The 14,305-nt window shown below is 52.3% G+C and overlaps 1 long non-coding RNA gene across 1 annotated transcript; it reads left to right on the plus strand.

The window, feature by feature from the left end:
* Nucleotides 1–8,340: 8,340 nt before the first annotated feature.
* Nucleotides 8,341–13,699, plus strand: LOC103669696. The gene is made up of 3 exons (XR_570380.2): nt 8,341–8,900; nt 11,751–11,993; nt 13,157–13,699. It is a non-coding gene; the product is annotated as an uncharacterized LOC103669696 (long non-coding RNA).
* Nucleotides 13,700–14,305: the final 606 nt, after the last annotated feature.

Genomic DNA, 14,305 nt, shown 5'->3' on the forward strand with positions numbered 1-14,305 from the left:
AGGGGGGAGTATGGGAGGGGGAAGCAGAGGGAGAGGGGAGGAGGGGGTAGTATAGAGGGGGCAGGAGGAAGAGGAGGGGACAAGGGGAGAGCAAAGGAAGAGAAGGGGGAGTATGGGAGGGGGAAGGAGAGGGGAGGAGGGGGAAGTATGGAAGGGGCAAGAGGAGGGGAGAAGGAGGAGGGCAAAGGAGGAGGAGGTGGGGGGAAGGGAGGAGGGGGAAGAGGAAAACAGTACGATCAAAGGTGCTGGTCCCCTCCTCATTTGTCCCCCATCCCCCCATTCCTCTTAGTCTGGCCTCCGTGGGGAAAGGCCCATGCAGGACCCGAGGGGGAGGGTGGGATGTGCGGGTGCTGGAGGCAGAGGAGACTTGGGAGGAGCTCCACATGGGGGCAGAGGGGACAAGGGCATCCAAAACAGAGTGCCTTCCATACGGCGCTTGCCGGTGCCGGCCCCTTGGTGGCGCCTGAGGAGCCATACTTCATTTAATCCCTGCAACAACTCTCAGCGAGTGGCATTAACTTTACCTCCATTCTCGAGCCAGGAAAGCTGAGACTTAAACACACAGAGACGCTTGCCTGTGCAGAGGTGGGGTTCAGACCCTGGTCTGCCCCGTGCCAAGCCCACACTGGCAGGAGAGGAGAGGGCTTCGGGCTGGCTCTGCCAGGGGGCGGGTGGATTTCAGCGAGCGAGCACTCCCACATCGGCTTCCCTGCTGGTCTCGCCCTGGACTCTGTGCAGGGTCACCCCCCCCACCCCAGAGCAGGGGGGGGCGACACAGTCCCCAGGGTCCTCTACAAACACCTTCACACCAGTTACTTCCTACGGCACAGGGAAGCAGGGCTTTCTGCCCATCCGGGGCCTGAGCAGCTCTCGGTCCTCCTGTGCGGTCCCAGGAGTGGCTGATGCGTGCGTAAGCCCAGTGCCCAGCACAGGATGGGGGACTTCAGCCGTGGTTGTTGAATGGCATGAAAAACCCCAGATGTGAGTGTGTTTGACACCTCAACTTCCCTCCAGGATACAGAGGAAGCAGTTCCCGGTGGATGGGACTCACTCCCATCTCTCACCACCTCTCACCTCTTTGCTCCGGGCTCTTTGCGCTCACGTCTTCACAGCCGTGGATGTGCAAGCCCTCAAATGCTACATGTTTGTTGTCGTTTCTATTCCTGGCACAATTATTCATCTGCAGTCGTGGGTCGTGGTAGAAATTCGTGGTTGGAAATACCAAGTGGGAAGCCCACTTTTCCCCGCTGGAGGTTTTCTGGGTTGGAAGTATACAATCTAGCGATCAATTTGGCCAAGAATTAAGATAAGCTCTTGCCCCTCCCCACTTCTCCCCCGCTGTTAGTTCCCAGAGCAGGGACACCAAGGGACCCTTGAGAGAGGCTGTGCCTGGGGCGGAGGGAGGGGAGGGGTCCAGGCTGTTCCGTGAATCCTGAGGAGGGGCTCTCGTGCTGGTGGTGGCACAGTGACGTCCAGTAAGCCTCTTGTATCCCTGGCCCAGCCGGACTGTGCCCTAATTCCCTCTCTCATGGGAATTCAGCTACTCCAGTGGGCCTCCCCCCACCCCACTCCTCTCAGCCAGTCTGTCACCCATCCAGGCCAGCAGCACAGGAGAGGTGTTGAGGCCATGAGCTGGGAGCTCAGCACAGGCCCAGCACTAAATACACCAAAGTACACTTCTGTTACTGTATGCAGGGCAGACATTGATAGTAGATTACCGAGCTCTTCCTCTCCCGCTCTCCAGCTCAAATGGATCTCAGTCTTTTGCAAAACCACTCCAGCAGCTGCTGCCAATCAAGCCATCTGTCATTCGAGAAAAACCTGTTTGACCTCCCTGCACCTGATACCCATCTTTTTAAAAATTTTTTTTAGTTTTAAAATTAGGATGTACCCAATCAAAAATCACTTTTCTTAGTTTAGTACATAGGTGATACAAGCTAAGCCCAGAAAGCAGATAATGGGATGGATTACCAGATAGAACTTTCAAGGGAAGCAAAATGAAGTAGGAAATGCTAAATTACCTGTGTTTTCAGGCGGTCAGAGGTGGAAGGGCTTTTATAGACTGTCTTGTTCCAACTTGTGCCCATGTTGCAGGGGAGCAAACTGAGGTCCCAGCAGCTCCTGTTCACCCAGTGACCCAGGGAGTTAGGTCCAGAGCCGGGGACAGGGCTCACCGCATCAGGTGACAGAGTGACAGTGCTCGGTGCTGGCCAGGGTGCAGATGGAGCTCTTGCTGTTAACAACTGGGCGACCTTGGGTGAGCGCCCTGTCACCGTCCCTGCAACCATAGAAGGGAAGTTAGGCCCGGAATCCCCTGTGCTGCTTGAGATGTTAGATAGTCTCAGAAGATGGGGGTAGAAAATCCCCAGATTCAGCCTGGAGTCGCAGAATCCCTCCTCCCACCAGCTTTGTCTTAAACGACCAGGGACTTTGCTCTTCCCTCATCCGGAGAAATCTAGCCAGGTAGCTGTTGGCATCCTTTGACAGCTCAGGGATGTCAGGGCCAAGGATTCTGTAGCTCTCTTTCCCTTTCCTCACGGTTACTTCATGGCCCTAGGTGCTTGCCCTACCTCCAATTTTTCATCTGGCTTCCAGGTAGGCAGAGGGAGGATAAGCAAGCTGAACCTGCCCTCCTCCCCAGAAGCTCCACCCAGAGACTTCTGCTGTCCTCTCATTGGCCAGACTGTGTCACATGGTTCGTCTACGTCTGCGAGGAACCCAGGAACACGCCCCCCAACGGAGGCGGCATCTCTTATCTTAGCAAGACAGAGGGTTGAGTAGATTCAGGTGGCACGTAGGTGGCTCTGCCTCCGACCGCCGGACCTCTGTGTCTTGTTCTCACGCTCCATCAGCAGAGCTCCCTGGGCCCGTTGGGTCCTTACCCTCCCCAAGGTGTTGCAGGCATTTCTTCCCCACTCGGGGTGCTTCGAGGCCCATCTTTTCGTAAGACTTGGGGACAGGCAGATGTATCCTGTGGCCCTGCTTGCCCAGGCTGTGCAGAGGCAGCCCCTCCCCGTCCCCACCCTGTCACCCAGGGCTAAGCTTTTGAACACTTTTGTGTTAGAAAGGAGCCCAGGAAATTCATATTTGCCTTCATTTCTTCTGAACGCGAATTACTCCTGGGCGCAAATGCCAGAAAGAGGCGCTCTCCGAGCTTTTCTAGGCCAGCCCCTCACTTTCAGAAGGGAAAGCAGGGGGACATAGCGAGCTCCTGGGAGCCTCCGGCAGAGGGCCCGAGTCAAAGGACTGACACCAGCCATCAGTTCTCCCTCGGTTTCCAATGCCCAGAGAAATGCCTTCTGTCAAGGTGAGAAGAAGGAACTTGTTTTTAAAAGGGAATTAAGGGGCGCCTGGGTGGCACAGCGGTTAAGCGTCTGCCTTCGGCTCAGGGCGTGATCTCGGCATTATGGGATCGAGCCCCACATCAGGCTCCTCTGCTGTGAGCCTGCTTCTTCCTCTCCCACTCCCCCTGCTTGTGTTCCCTCTCTCGCTGGCTGTCTCTATCTCTGTCAAATAAATAAATTAAAAGGGAATTAAAGGGGCACCTGGGTGGCTCAGTCCATTGAGCATCTGCCTTTGGCTCAGGTCATGATCTCAGGGTCCTGGGATCCAGTCCCACCTCAGGCTCCCGCTCAGCAGGGAGTCTGCTTCTCCCTCTGCCTCGATCCTCTTCCCTGCTTGTGCACGTGTGCTCGCTCACTCTCTCTCAAATAAATAAAATCTTTAAAAATAAAAAATAAATAAAAGGGAATTAAAAAAAAACTCGCAGCCTAAAAACAGATCTTCTGACAGAGCACCCAGAGCCTTAGAGAACAGTCAGCTAATTCAGCGTCCCCCACCCACCCCGTGCCTGCCTACTGGTTGTCATGGTAACATACCCGTGCTCACCGATGGGTACCCAACCACCTTGTCCGGATGGGACAGTGATTATACGGAGAGATCTGTTTCCCCAAAGGGTCCAGGCTTCCTTTCAGGGATGCAGACTCCTAAGATCAGCAATCAGGCCCCCCTCGGCCTGCGGCCCCCCTTCCTGTTCTGATGAGAAGAAAAGGGAAGAAACTGCCACTGAGGGCCTACAAGATGGCCCTGACTCCTTCAAAAACCCTGTGTTACGGGTAATGATCCTGTGGAAAGCAGAGCTCAGGAAGCAGATTGCCTAAAAGTAACCACAGAGTCCGTGGGTGGTCTGTTTGGGACTTGAACCCGGGGATGATGGGCTCCAGACCTGTCCACGGAACTTCAGCCCCAGCTGCCTTTCTGTTCTTGGTGGCCATGGGCTGCTGCCACTTTGGCAGCTGGTTACCTAGTGGAGGGTGACGCTTAGAGCAGGGGCCTTTGCCCCAGGCCCACTCCCTCCAGGAAATTCTTCACCTCCCACTGGCATCGGGGATGGTCAACACCACGATGAGTGCCAGAGGCTGGGGACAGGTGCTTGTGTCGCCTGGAGGAACGGAGACAGGCGGCCTCTCACAGGGCAGGTGGCAGACAGAGTGGGCTTTGTGACGTCACTGCCCAGAAAGCTGCTCTGATTTCTTCTATTAGAGAAAAAAAGAGGCGTTTTCTCTCTAGGGGCAGAGGCCATGCATGGTCTAGAAGTTTTATTGGCAAGGAAGAAGTGGACAGAGGAAGGGGTGTGTGTGTGTGTGTGTGTGTGTGTGTTTGTGTGTGAATGTGGTGTGTACACTATATACATATCCGCCCAGAGGTGGATGGGACAGCCTGGTTCCCAGCCCCGAGCTTCTGGAAAACAGACACATGATGGTCTCTGGCAACCTCAGGATGACCGTGCTGGACCCAGGACGTTTCCCCAGATAACAGCATTTTATACTTCTTCTGGGTGCCGCTGTTTGTCTCCTGTCACTCTCCACACAAAGGGGAATGTCAGTTGACCCCTGAGATTCTCTGCCATCTAGAAATTTCCTTAAGCTGGTCTGGAGGTGATGCTCTTTCTCTTAGGACAGCTTGTGAAAGAAGACTTAGCTGGAGGGGTCCTAGGTGCACCCACGTCTCTTGCTCTGTGTGTCTGTCTGTGTCTCTGTGTTTTAGAAGCCGCTGGTGTTCGTAAGGTGCCAGCGGCAGGAGAAATGGCAAGTTTCCAGTACCAGCTTTGGAGGACTGAATGCTTTCCCCTCCATTTCAAGTCCAAGAGACCAACCCTCTTGTTCCCAAGCCTGTGAGCCTGATGGATTCATTAGTGTGTCTTGTCTCCTCTCCCAAGGAAGGGTCCAGGCCTCTGCAGAGCCCCACCTGGAGGCCTCCGCCACATCCCTGCAATCTCTCTACCCTCAGCCAAGTCCTCGGGGGCAAAACTGTTCCATCTTTGCAAGCTGACATTGACCGGCTGTTTATATCGCTGGCCTGGTCTGGTTAATGCAGTGTGGACCAGGCGACTGGCCTGGTGGAATGGGGGTGTGTGTGTGTGTATGCCAAGTAAGTGGGTTTTGGCGTCAAAAGCCAACTAACTTCACTGTTTAAAATGTTGTTATGTAAACAGTATTCATGGGGACCATATCCACTCTCATCATATTATTTGTGACTGTAAAACATGCATTTGCAATAAATTAAGCTTTCTGGGAAGGCAAGCAGTATCAGAGCCAAGTGAGTGTCCTGGAACATGTGTGCTTTATCTCGGTTCACATCAAGTCCACAACCAGCCTAGAGCCTTCCCTGCTCAGGAGGGAGGGACGCGGGGGCTCTTCTAGTCTCTTCTCAGGACTATGTTTCAAAGTCCCATTGACGTTCTCAGCCCCTTTCTGTTGTTCAAGCTGGAAGGAGCTGCGTTCTCAAAGACTGGCTTCATGTTTTTGTTGTTGCTTTTTGTGTTTAAAAATGTATCTGCTTTATGTTTGGAAATAAAAATCTCTATTTTGGTCTATGAAGCACTGTGTGGTTTGGAAAATCTCTTTCTGAAGTCGAGGGGTTTTGTCTGAAGAGGTTACAAGGAGGAAGAGGGTAGGTGGCGAGGGCTGACTGATCTTCAAACTCTGGCTTCGGGGCAGAGGCAGGCCTGGTTTATGCAGAGGTTGACCTCAGGGCAATAGCGGCTCTCAGCTCCGCAGGAATGTCAGGGGCACCTGGGAAGCATCCTCACAACATTGCCCACATCTCCCCAGAGCTCGTGGGCTGCAATCGGGAGGGGGTGGTGGTGGCCAAGTGGATTTTGAAAATTCCAAATGCACTGAGTGGAGAGATGGCCCAAAACAGAGGCAGGCACCAGGCAAATAACAAAAGGCCCTCCCAGCACTTTGCTCCCACCCCTTGGATCCAAGCCCCATGTTGATGGTTTGTTTAACAAACAGTGATCAGGTCTGGGGATCTGGTTTCTGAACCCACAGGGCACTGGGGGCTGTCCCCAGAGAGGGCGCAGATAAGGAGAAGCGGGGATACCATTCGAGGAGAGGTCTAGGAACCCATCGGTGAAACCCAGACCCACCGCCAGTTAATGAGGCCTCCCAGCAATGGCTCTGCCTTGCCAAGAAAAGGGGAATTTGTGTCCAGAATCTTCTGTTTATGAAGTATACACTTCAGTTTGGAACACTTTCCATGAGAAGGCTTTAAATAGAAAGGCTTTGCCTCTTGCGTTATTTACCACCCCCTCCCAACTCCAAATTTTAAAAATCTGCTGTTAACTTCAAAAATGCTTCTAAAACTTTCCCTGGTCTGTTATCTGAAGAAACCCTCATCACTTATTGAGAGGAGAGAAGGACCTCTCTGGTGAGAAAAATGTGTCTGTGATCCCTCACTCCTTCAGTGGCTGGTAAAAGGTTGAGACCAGGCTTTAGACTCTATGTCAGTCTAAGTGGTATCCAGCATTGTGAGTGAGAAGCACCTAGAATCTTCTAGATGCAGGAACCCGTTCCATGGCACGTGCCCTGGAGCTCAACACCATTCCGATCGCTCTCTGAGTCTCTGACTTAGATGGGAGAGGCTGCTCTGTTAGAAGGGGGTCCTTGGGGGGCGCCTGGGTGGCTCAGTCGTTAAGCATCTGCCTTTGGCTCAGGGTATGATCCCAGGGGCCTGGGATCGAGCCCCGCATCGGGCTCCCTGCTCTGCTGGGAGCCTGCTTCTTCCTCTCCCACTCCCCCTGCTTGTGTTCCCTCTCTCGCTGCCTATCTCTCCCTCTGTCAAATAAATAAATAAAATCTTAAAAAAATAAAAATAAAAAAGGAGGGGGTCCTTGGTTTCCACAGACCGGCCTTCACAGCAAGGGAACCAGTGAAGTCCCCAGTGCCCCAGCTGATAGTGGCTGGTGCCGAAGGACCAGAACGAGTTTCTACTGTCGGACTATAGCAAGAGTAGTGTTTGTTCGCTGCAAGGAATGTACTGAAAGAAGTGAGTCCACCAGGGACCCTGGGCCCCACTGGCTAATGTCTTAGAGAAGTGTCCAGGGTCCACGAAGAGACCCTTGTGAATCTTGGGGCCTGGGGTAAGGGGGCTCCTCGACTTCTATTTAGCTGTCCCCCAAACAAAACATATGCGGTGAAGAAAGATGGAACTCCGTCCCCTGGGGTACTCTGCCCTTTAGGCGTATGTAGGTCCTGCTGTTGGCCTGTGTAGCGGATTCTGAAAAGCCGAAATCTGGAGCAGGTGAGAGTACGCCATGCATCGTCGATAGTGACCGTGGGGTGTACACGTTTGTCTCTACAACACAGGCATCAAACCCTGGGTCAGGCACTTCGGTGGTAAAACATCTCAGCGGGAAAACCAGAGTTTCTAAAACTTTACGGAGCTCTCCTAATCCTGACTGGGTGATTAAGTCTTCTTTTTTTTTTTTAAAGATTTTATTTATTTATTTGACAGAGACAGCAACAGAGGGAACACAAGCAGGGGGAGTGGGAGAGGGAGAAGCAGGCTTCCTGCTGAGCAGGGAGCCCGATGCAGGGCTCGATCCCAGGTCCCTGGGATCATGACCTGAGCCAAGGGCAGACGCTTAACGGCTAAGCCACCCAGGTGCCCCTAAGTCATTTTTTTTAAGAGACAGCAAGAAAGAGAGAGAAAGAGGAGGGGAAAGGGCAACAGGAGAGGCAGAGAGAGAATCTTTTTTTTTTTTTAAATTGTGTTTCACTTATTGTAAACTTTTTTTTTTTTTAAGATTTTATTTATTTATTTGACAGAGATAGAGACAGCCAGCGAGAGGGGGAACACAAGCAGGGGGAGTGGGAGAGGAAGAAGCAGGCTCCCAGCAGAGGAGCCTGATGTGGGGCTCGATCCCAGAACGCCGGGATCACGCCCTGAGCCGAAGGCAGACGCTTAACCACTGTGCCGCCCAGGCGCCCCTGCAGAGAGAGAATCTTAAGCAGACTTCATGCCCAGCAAGGAGCCCAATGCGGGGCTTGACCTCACAACCCCGAGATCATGCCCTGAGCTGAAACCAAGAGTCAGACACTGAACCAACTGAGTCACCCAGGCGCCCCAAGTCATTTTTACGACTGTGTGATTTTTTTTTTCCCTCCATAACCAGCCCTGCTATGGAAGTAATTACCTTCCCTCTGTTTTCATCTGTGGCTTCCCAGCCCCCGTGACACGTCGAATTGGAGAGATTCATCATCTTTCGTGGAAACCCCTGGGTGAGCACGTTATTCAGCTACTTGGCCTGGGCCCTTCCTGTCACCATCTCACCAGCCCTGGCTCCTACCGCTCCTGCGGTGACCTTTCTCCACCCTGCTTCCTTCGATTAGGTGCGAGGGGAGCGACCCCAGCCTGCTTGGGGCTCCCGTGGCGGGGATTCCGGACGGCGGGAGTGTTTTGGCGTGCCTCCTGCTTGGCCACCGCTTCCAGCTCCCGCTGGGTCTTCACCGGGGCCTTCTGCTGCCAGTTTCTAACAGGAGGCCTCCGCTACCAATGGACATCAAGGGAAATTGCTCCAAATTGTCCTGCGACCGTTTCTCTCACATGCGAGGGTGGGTTTCCCGTCCTTGAGCATGTGCAAATAATTGAGGCCCTTTTGCTTTGGAATAAGGTGACGGGATGACAAAAAGAGAAGTTAAAAAAAAAAAAAAAGCTAAATGCAATTCGGTATCCTGGATCGCATCCTGGAACAGTAAAGGGATGTTATCGAAAAACTCAATGCAACACAAATGAAGTCTCTAGTTTCCTTAATAACATGGCACTGGTGCGAATTTCATGGTTTTGACAAGTGTCCCACAGTTATATAAGATGTCAGCATCAGAGGAACTGGGGGAATGGTACCTGGGAACTGTGTGCTATTTTTGCATCTTTTCTAAAATGATTCCAAATTAAAAAAAAAATTAATATAGATTTTTTGGGCCTTGGGAAAATCGTGAGGGTGATCTCTCACCCTTAAATTGCTCCCTTAAAAATGGGGTCGGATCTGTTCTAGAAGCAGGTGTGGAGTCAGCCTGATCTATGTGTGGCTCCCAGTAACCACATCGGCAAGGTACTGACCTTGGGGAAGTTCTTCAGTGTTCTGGAATGATACTCACCACAAAGGGATGTGGTTGGGAGGTCAACGAGACAGGACACGCAAGGGACTTGCACAGCACTTGGCACAGAGTAAACACAGAGCGATTGGGAGCTATTCACTCAGCTCCTTCCCAGCCGCCTCCTCGGTCATGCTGGACAGGTTCTGAACGACACGTCTTATTTTAGCCATCTGAACTTGGAGTTCGTAGGACACTTGGGTTGATCCCAAAGGACTGCCCTGCAGCTGCTGCGAGGGGCCTGGGGTGTCCCCTCGGCACTTACAGGGTCCTGGGGATCCTTGTTGCAGATGGGGATTCCAGAATCAGCCAGGGTTCCGTTGCAGACAATGGAATCCACTCTAAGTCGTTTAAGGAGAAAAAGATAAATCACGGGATATCAGGTGGCTCACAAAACTGTTGGGAGGATCGAAGGAGCTCGTCGAGTCTGAGATTCCAGGAGTAACTCCAGCCCTAGGACCACTCTGTGAAAAGCTGCCAGACCAGGAAGCCGCTGCGGCTGGTGCCCGAGGAGTCTCTCCTTGTCCCCAGTGCCACCCACAGCAGCACATAGGTGCCCCACATCAGGCTGTCCCGTGTCCCTCCCTTCCATACTGCACGCCCGTGCAGGAGACTCTGGGCGGGCAAAACCTAGCCCACGTCCGGAACTCGGCAGCAAAGAAGTCGGGAAATGTCACTTTAGCTTTACCCTGTCTGCATTAGAGGAGGGCATCTTGCAAGGGGTTTAGTGGGTGATGAGGGAGCACCGCATAGTCCACACATTTGGTTACATAATATCCATGCACACCCCTATTTCTGTATCTCAACTTCCAAATGAAAACAATCGGTCCCCTCTCTGGGGAATGCACCTCCCTCTCAAGTAAAAACAGGTGCATACTTAGCAACGTGTCTCCCTCGTCAGTACACCCGCTTCCCTGCTGTCAGTTTCCTTTGAGTTCATTCACCGCCTTCACTTGATGTCCTGAAGTCTGAAAACTAAATGTTAAGGTTACCCACCCAGTGCCCGCCACCATTTCTATGTTGTCCGTGAACAGGCACTGGGGTGGCCGGGGAAGGAGGCTGTGTGATTGCCCATCCGACTCTCAGGGGCCTCCTCTATATAGACGGGTTTGGGGGAGCTGAGCGCCCATACTACCCTTGCATACGAGATCCACTCCCAAAGGTCTACCCACAAACCTCTTCTCTAAACCTCCTTGCGATCAATCCCCAACTTGAACTTTTCAAGCCCTTGACCATCCTTAAGTCAAGAATATTTAAGTCAAGAATATTATTGAGCTCCTACTGTATGTCAGCGATAGATAAAATGGTGAACAAAACACAAATCCAGGCTCCTGCCTTCACGGAGCTTACTTTCTAGTGCTGGCCACTGCCCACCATCCATGGAGATCGGAACCCCCAGTCACTTGTCCTAGGAAAAATGGATTGCCAATGGAGAGCTCAAAGTTGGCCCCTGGAGGGACTTCCCTTCCCTGCTGTTTTTCATCGCCAGCCTTCAGCAAGACTCTCCTTCTGGCTGGTTCCGTCGTATCATCCAAGGCCATGTGGAAACTAGGCTCAAAGTCTTTACTCCTAGGACAACTGGCTGTGGGGACTTCCAGGTGAGGCTATAGGGCGGGCTGTGCAGCAGGTGTGGGTGCCCTGGGATGTGAATCTGCTAGGGATGGAGCTCGCAGGGTGACCAAATGAGACAATGGGCAAAGACTTCAGGCCTGAGCACTCAACCAGAACTGGACATGACACTGGGATCAGGCAGTGTGAGGTTCCCATGCATGGGAAGACTGGACAAGCAGACAGTGAGGTCCTCTCGGCCGGCATGGCTCCTGACCACCACGGACTTCCGTCCATCCACTCCTCGGGGCACCGCTGGGAGACCCTTCTCTGCCAACAGGCTGTGATTGAGCTTCTTACACATGGGACGCTGACATGCCCTCCCCCTGTCCCAGCCCACCCCCCTCAGGCTAATTTGTGACTATCGGTTTGCACTTTCTCTTCCAATAGCAGCTCTTTGATTCCTGCTCTCTTCTCTCGTCCCCTGGCTTTGACCCTCTTGCCTTTGGCCCAGTTTCTGGTTCCATAAATCTAGATCTGTTTTGATGTTTACATCCTCCGGGAACTGGGCTGGCCAGCAGCCCAAATCCAGCTGCCACCCATTTTTGTATCGCCCAAGAAGATAACCATGATTTTTTAAATTTTTAAATGGTTCTATGTTTCAATGGTCACATATCGAGTGGTTATAGAAGTACCTACATAACATCTTCAGTTTTGCCTCTTAACCTGTCAAGCCCTGAAATATTTCCTGTTTGGCCGTAGAGAGAAGCATTTGTCAACCCCTGCTCAAGGATGCTGCTTAACGCAACGCCCCGCCCCACCCAGACACTGGGTGTATCTAAGCTGTTCACCTCTGGATCCCAGCCAGATCCTTCTGGAAGACCAGTTCCCTGTCGGCTGGCCCTGACCCCCCCTGAAGAAAGGGAGAAAGCCCGTTGGACTGGGCGTCAGGAGAAAATTGCTTCCAGCCCCAGCAATGGCCACCAACTCCCTCTGTGTCTCCAGGTAACTCAAGTGCCCGCTCTGCTTCCCCACGTCCCTCGCTGTCAAGTGGAGGGTTGAATGTGAATTGCTCTGGAGAATTCCCACAGTGGCCTCGATCCTCTCTAAACTATCCTGCACGTAACCACGAGGAACATGCAGAGACAACAACACACAGGCTCTCCCCTCGTGCCGGGGCCACGCGTGATGAGCCAGGCAGGTGCACACGCACATCACACCCTACACACCACAGATGCACGCGCCTGCTTGCACATGCACCCCAGACGCACCTGCACGCATGCGCGCTCACATCAGATGCAAACACACCCACTCCCCTCACATACAACACACGGACGCACCCAGAGTCATGTGGACACCCGCCCCCCCCCACACACAGATGCACACCTATAGACACACACACCACCCGCAACTACCTTCCCTGCAAACCACACACACACACACACACACACACAGACACACACACACACATGCATGGCTCGCTGTCCAGCCTTTGTGACTGTGTTTCCTGGGGTGTTAGACTGGGAGCCCCACCAGCATTCTGGGGCACATCCCTGGGGGTTCCCTCCTAGACTCTTGGCCTGATTAAGTCTCTTCAGAAACCAGAAAATTAAATTTGGGGCCATTTTTCTATTCCGGATATTGTGCATAATTTGAGGATTACTGTGGGCAAGGAGAAGAGAATGGACATCTCTCTCTTTCTCTATTTTTTAACTGAGCTTGAAAAGAAAAAGGCTGTTGTGTGGGTTAATGAGCCTTTTGATGGGCGAGGTCAGGAGAAGGTGGGGCCCGGAGCAACCCAAGCCGGCCTCTGAATACGAGGCAAGTCTTGCCTTTCAGGGTCAGGGAGGGGGTCAGTAATGCGGGGCCATAAAGAAAGATTGCATTTCATTAAAGAAACATCTTCTTACAATCATGTTTGTGCTGAAAGGCATGTCCAACCCTGACCAAAGGCCCAGGGGGCCAAACACAAAATGTGCAGTCTGGGTTGCCAGCACACCTCCCACAAGCTACATTTTCCCATGTATCAAAACCCGAGTTTACCCAGGAGTTGGGGGGATGTCAGGGAGAGAGCCATTTATTTTATGAGTAATGCATACTGGGCTTAATAACGTGATAACGTAATAGTCAGTTTGCTAGGTACTTATTTCATTTGGTTCTTACAATAGATGTCAAAGGCATTATTGTCTCCAACCCCCAAGACTATTTATTGGGTACCGAAGAAGGAACAAAGCCTCAAGGTGAGGACAGCAGCAGGGCTGCCAAATGTGGCACAAAATCACTCAGCCCAGAGGTACCTGATAGGTTCGCCTGCATCACTGCCCCAAGCGCTGGGTTAAGAAGGACTCCGAGGCTTGAACTAAGTAAGCAAAGAGCTCCAAGATCTCTTGGTGACGACCGGGGCAGCGGTGGGGGGAGGGGCGTATTTGGATCCCTTCTCTTAGCCTTATTTGTCTTGAAAAGTGAGAGGATTGCCCTCTTTCGGGGCTCACAAACTCACATCCTTACAGAATGGAGCCAGGAAACGCAAATGAGAGACGACCCCATGTCATGAAAAAAGGTTTGGGGGGGCCCTGCTGGTCATTGCCCTGTGGGTGTGTGAGTTTTGGGTTACTGCCTCTGACAATTCTGAGATCACACAAGATTTCAGATTTTAATATTAAAAATTGTTTTTCTTGGGGCGCCTGGGTGGCTCAGTCGTTAAGCGTCTGCCTTCGGCTCAGGGCGTGATCCCAGGGGCCTGGGATTGAGCCCCACATCAGGCTCCTCCACTGTGAGCCTGCCTCTTCCTCTCCCACTCCCCCTGCTTGTGTTCCCTCTCTCTGTGGCTGTCTCTCTGTCAAATAAATAAAATCTTAAAAAAAATTGTTTTTCTTTTTAGTGGCAAGTAATTTGAATAATAAAAAGTACCTGTGCGAACTCTGCGTGTGAGTGTGTGTGTGCGTGTGTGTGTGTGCCCTTAGGGTGGATGTGGTCCACGGGCCTTTGCTTTGCACCCTTTAGTCTAACCCCCAAGATTTCTTTCGGTTTACAATTCTAAAATTCCATGTGGCATGCAGATCCGGAGACCGTGTGCATGTGATATGTTTCTCAGGACCCATAGTTCAAAGCCGGGTCTGAGAGCAGTTTGAGCACCTACTGTGTGCCTATTAGCAGCTTTTATACACAGTGTCTCAACTCAAGCTTCACAGTGGCTGCCAGCTGGCTCTTCTCTTTCTTCATGCAGCTGAAGACATGGGTTCAGAGAGGTTACAGACTTGCCCAAGATTGCACAGCATACAACCCAATCCAAGTTTCCTCCTTGGTGATTTTTCAAG

The sequence above is a fragment of the Ursus maritimus genome, unplaced genomic scaffold (genome assembly GCF_017311325.1).
Source record: "Ursus maritimus isolate PB19 unplaced genomic scaffold, ASM1731132v1 scaffold_25, whole genome shotgun sequence".
Classification (NCBI taxonomy): domain Eukaryota; kingdom Metazoa; phylum Chordata; class Mammalia; order Carnivora; family Ursidae; genus Ursus; species Ursus maritimus.